The sequence below is a fragment of the Chinchilla lanigera genome, unplaced genomic scaffold, assembly GCF_000276665.1.
Source record: "Chinchilla lanigera isolate Chin_1 unplaced genomic scaffold, ChiLan1.0 scaffold00152, whole genome shotgun sequence".
Lineage (NCBI taxonomy): Eukaryota > Metazoa > Chordata > Mammalia > Rodentia > Chinchillidae > Chinchilla > Chinchilla lanigera.
In genome coordinates, this window is record NW_004955553.1 from 1,440,638 (window position 1) to 1,446,245 (window position 5,608).

Sequence of the window (5,608 nt, forward strand, 5' to 3'; positions counted from 1 at the left end):
TATTGCAGGACTGCATTAAGACCCAATACTTCTTAAACAATGTTACTAAATAACCAAAAGCCCCAAATGCAGCAAAGGGAGCAGTCTTCACAGTGCACTTTCACCTCATTGAAGTTGAAGCTGCTCCTTTTGGATATTTTCCCACTTCAAAGTAAAGTAGATTGTTAGTGTTTCATTGGCGGTTTCATTACATGGATTTTTAAAAGAAAAGGATGATTTCAATTTCTTCCATAGTTCAGAGCTGGAAATCATATAGTCAGGAATGTCTTTAGATAACCAAGTGTTCTTTAGTAGATGAAATCTCTCAACGCAACTGCAATAAATAAGCACCTACATCCTTAGCTACATTACCAGTATATCCTGGCACCAAAGAAAGATGGTTTCTCTGTTCCCACAGTCTGCTTAATTGTTGTTTTAAAATCTGAATATTTCTCTTATTTATGATTTCTGTTTTTGGATGACACTTCTGACCACCACCTTTTTATTACTGCTTGAAGCCAGTTTAAACCAACTATGACATAATCTTCAAATTTGCTTCTAAGTAATGACTTTACTAGAGGCAATAAACTTACACAGCAGCCAAGTGAGATGCACTGTTTTTCTTCCTGTAAACTAGTGGTGAGCACAGGAAGGCAATCTACCACAATCCCAAGGTCTTCTATCCTCACCAAATAAACTACAACTTCATTTACACTTCTCTTTCTCAAGAAGGTTAAAGCTACGTTCAAATTCCCACTGAACAAAACTTGGGCCAGGGGCTGGGGATTTGGCTCAGCGGCAAAGCACCTGCCTGGCAAGCGCAAGGTCGTGAGTTCGGTTCCCGGTACCAGAGAAAAACAAAAAAAAAACAAAACTTGGGCCATTGTTTCATGGTCCTAAGAAACCTCAGAGAAAAACCTACCGTGTTTTGGTGATGGGTTTTCTGTCTATGAAGAACTAGAGTTGCTGGAGTTAACCACATATGTTTGACTGTCATGGTGTAACTTTTCAGGTAGGTGGCCTGCACGAGCCAGTTCATTTTCTTTATTTGCCATGCCATAGCCCCACTTTTAGGAGACTGTTTTCTTCTATAATGAGGATTTGGAAAGGGCTGATGAATTTCCTTTCTGCAATAGATCACCTTATGTAGTACATCTGGGCTTTTCACAGCTTGTCCAACTGTTCTACTTATATAAGAAGCCAACTGTTGTGGAGATTTATTAGCCTCCTTCATGTTCTTAGTAGGGATCGTTTTTCTAGAAGATCAGTGAAATGACCCTCAATATGATTACCAAAGTTCCACTTTTATGGAAAAAAAATGTAAAACAAAATTATATAACAAAATAATAGGAGAATAGCAATAGCTAGTATATTGCACGTTGTTATCTTTAAAGCAGTTACTCAGTGTACAGGATATGGGCATAAAAATTTCTCCAATCAATATTAGCACAAGCCTTCCTTTTCAATGAACTAAGAGACACTAGTAGTACAACTGACTTGCATTTTTCCCCTTTTCCCTTTCATCCTTTCCCCTTTCTCCCATCTTAGTTCTTTTTTCCTTTTAAACAATTTCTTTCTATGTCACAATATCTATTGTACATTTCAGATCTTATTTACTCTTTCAGCTTCTCACACCAGGGAGGCAATACACATGTGTGTTTACACATGTATGTCTGATTTATTTCACTTAAGTTGCATCCATTTACCTATAAAAGTCTCAAGTTTATCCTTCTTTATGGCGGAGTAGTGCTCCATTGTATTAAAAATACCACCTCTTTTTTATACATTCCTTGGTTGATGGACATTTGGGTTGTTTCCAAGATTTAGCTATGACAAATTGTGCAGCTATAAACTTGGGTGCACATGTATTGCTGTGGTGTGATGTTTTTAATTCTTCTGGGAAAATACTCAGAAGGGGAACAGCTGGGTCAAATGAGACCTCCAATCCCAGTTTTTTAAGGAGTCTCCATACTGATTTCCACAGTTGTTGCACCAGTCTGCACTCCCACCAACACTGGAGAAGGGTTCCTTTTCCCCCACAGATCCTCCAGCATTTGTTATTGATTGATTTCTCAACATCAAAAGAAATCACCAGCAGAGTAAAAAGACAAGCCACAGAGTGAGAAAAAAACTTAGCCAGTTGTCCCTCAGACAAAGTACTTCTATCTAGAACATATAAAGAACTGAAAAAAATCAGGCCCCCAAAATTCAAAGACTCAATCCAAAAATGGGCATCTGAGATGAATATACACTTCTCAGATAAAGAAATACAAATGGCAAATAAATATATGATAAAATGTTCAACATCATCAGTCATTCAAGAGATGCAAATTAAAAATTCTGTTTTTTAACATTGTGGTTTTCAGACGCTGTAATCTCATTAACTACCAGCACGTCATTTTACCGTGCTGCCTCAGTCCAGCCCAGGCATTGAGGAACTGTGCCCCTCAGCCTAGATTACCCCTCAGCCCCAGTCATAGCCATTCAAAAGTAGCGGAGCTTGAAGCCCACCTGGTTAACTTCCCCAGAGTCCCCCAAAACAGAACTCTTACTGGATTCCTGGAGATACGATTGGAAGGATTCAGCCCCTAGCTTTGGTCACCACCAAAGCTAGAGAGGACTAACAAGTCTGGACTCTACCACAAAGATTTTCCATCTTGATCAAAGGGAAGTGACTTGTCACAGAATGTGGGCAGGCCCCACTGAGGAGGAAATGCCACAACTGGGCTCTGCTGTGGGTGACTGTGGGTCCAGATGCTCTGAGAAGTGAGGAGGGGCTGCCATATTCAATCTGCCAGTACCCACACTGGGAGTGAGAGAAGCCGCGAGCGCTGAGGTACAGGGCCACCCGCCCTGTGGCTTCTCTCCCTGTCCTTTCTGTACCTACCCAGCTCAAGCATCACATCTGAGTTGGGGTCAGGGAGCAGAGAGGAGTAGGAAAGCAGAACTAGGGACACGGACATCAGACACTCTGTGAGACAGCTCAGTCTTGGGCGCTCCTGGACCTAGTGTGGCTACAGGGGACATCTGTGCCGGAGAAATGACTCCAGGAGACATGGCTGTGTGGCTGCCTTCTGCTCTACTTCTGCAAATCAAATGGGAGTGAACAAGCTCTGCCTCAGCAAGAGAGGGCAGGCAGATGGCAAGTAGGGAAGAAGGGGCCAATAGAGGCAGGTGAGGCAGACCGAGCTCACCCTGGACAGAGAAAGCACTTGGTGAGGGGCCACCCATGACCAACACTGCCATCGCTATACACCTGCGGCCCAACACACACACACACTCTCTCACCTAGGAACACCCGCCCACGCATGGATACTTGCACATCTGCATACACACACGGCCACACACTCACCTGTAGTTTACCAACTCTGGGCTTTCTCCCTGTTTCTCACTGTAGAGGAAGAAACACCTCCCCTCTCAGACCAGACTCGAGTCTTGCTCAGCTGCACTGCCTTCTCCAGGCTCAATGGTCCTGACCCCACTGCACCCCTGGCCCACCCATCTGTGAGGGCTCAGAACTGGACTTGTGCTTTCCAGGACGTTATCCCCTGCTCTGCCCTGGCTCTGTGAACAGCTCTGTCGGGGGATCCCTGAATGTGCAGTGCTGATGTGAGGAGGGAGACAGGCACATGACAAGTACTGTACTGCCGCAGAGACCCGTGCTTGTTACCCTGGGAGATTTAGAAGACTAAAGACATGGAAAGGTGAGTGAGGAGTGGCTGCGTGTCCATCAGGGACCATCCTGCCAACTTCCCCTTCAGTGACCTCAGACAGCCTCACCATGAATGACACAGGCACTTGAATGGGGTCATACAAGTGGATTTGAAGAAGGACCACAAGACCTCAGCATGGCCGGGTCCTGGTGGCCGTGCCCCTCAAGCTGCACAGGTGAATGGCAGCCCCCAAGGATGCAATCGGGCCTGACCTGTGCTTCACCCTCAGCCCTGACCACAGCTACCAGCCCTAAGACAACCACAAGCACCTTGGGGCTTCACCTGTTCCAGCCAGCACACCCAGTCTCACACCTGGCTGAGACGATCGGGTAACACGGGGGTGTCCAGAGAGGATAACCCGGGGCCCAGCCCACAGCCTTCATAAGGGCCTGCATCTGGGCTGTGTGTCTGCATGGTGCCCGTGTTCAGAGACAGCCGGAGAGAGACTGAGTCATTCTCCTCTGGGGTCCTCCTGCACTCACCATCACACACTGAGCGGACCTCACTAAGTGTTAAACAGTCTTGGGATTGGGACCTCGCAGTGACCATCCAGACATAGTCTTACTCAGACAAAGCTTGTGTTCTACTCGAATTCACGCAGTGAACAAGCCAACCCAGAAGCTGAGTATGTGAGTCTGGCCTTCAGGAATGAGGTAGGAAGAAATATGTGTTATTTGGAGAAGGAGTGTGGGAGGGTGATGGGGTTCCTGTCTTCTCTATGATGATTGGGCGAGGCCTTACTGAGTAGAGGCCATGTGAGTGGAGGCTGCAGAGTTCGGAGACTGGCTACCCAGAGAGCTACAGAGGGCAGTGCAGGCAGAGGGCAGAGCACACACAAAAGGCAGCTGAGGAGCTATTGGGACTCAACCATGCCTGGCTCCATGGCCTCCGTACTGTCACCTCTGCCTCCCTTTCCAACTTTCATTACAAGTGTCAGCCTGGTTTACAATCCAAGCCCCCAGAGGCAGCTAGATCAGAGCAGGCTCATTCACTGGGGCCGTCCATCCATGCATCCATCCATCCATGTATCCATCCAGCTCATCCTCAGCAACCATGAATTATATACACTGACCCACGGGTACCAGTTCTTGGCTGTGGTAAGATAAGGCCCTACTATCTTGGAAAACACTGTCTAGAGAGAGGCAACCACATTGTTGATTCCTATACTCCCACTGGTAACCCCAGATGTAGCAGGATAAGGTAGAAGTCCCTGTCTTGGACACAGGTTCCTCCTGGGTCCCTGAGCTCACCTCACCTCCTCATGGACATGATATTTTTATGTCTGCAGACACAAGTTCAAGAGTTGTCCCTAAGCTGGCAGTCAGGGGCAGTGGTCCTTCGTGTAGGGTTACCTTGATCTGGTTTAGTGCTTGTGGGGATCTCTGTGAAGATAAGATAGGTACAAAGGAGTAGGGTGAAGTTCATAGCACCAGGAACATCCCTAGGTGAGGAGGCTCACTGGAGGATCACTGTCACCAGGTCCCCAAAAGGTCCCTGCTCTTCGATGTCTACTTCTGCTCCTCGTCTTCCTAGAGGTGCCTGTGTTCCTGGGCATGCTCAGTGATGTCCTCTAGGTGAACAGGCTTCAGAGAGGCTCTGGATAAAGGTGGAGTTGGCTTGACTATGAGAACCATTGACATTCATCACCCATCAAGGTCCTATCCAGTGACACAGCCTCTCTGGTGGATGGGGAGGACCTTCTGAGCAATTAACCCTCTGTCACTCTCCATATATTGATCAGAATATGCTTTCTAAACTTTAAAATCTTTTCCTTGTGTACAGTCCTCATATGCCAAAAGAGTATCTAACCAACACATAGTCCTTGAGGTATAACTGTGTATCAGCTTTGGGTAAGCCCCTACCAAAGTAACCTTAGGTCTGAGCCCCAGATGCCCTCCCTGAGGTCTTTCATCCTA

The 5,608-nt window shown here is 46.6% G+C and overlaps 1 pseudogene; it reads right to left on the reverse strand.

Moving 5' to 3' along the window:
- Positions 1-304: 304 nt before the first annotated feature.
- LOC102004427 lies at positions 305-3,225 on the reverse strand (annotated as a pseudogene).
- Positions 3,226-5,608: the final 2,383 nt, after the last annotated feature.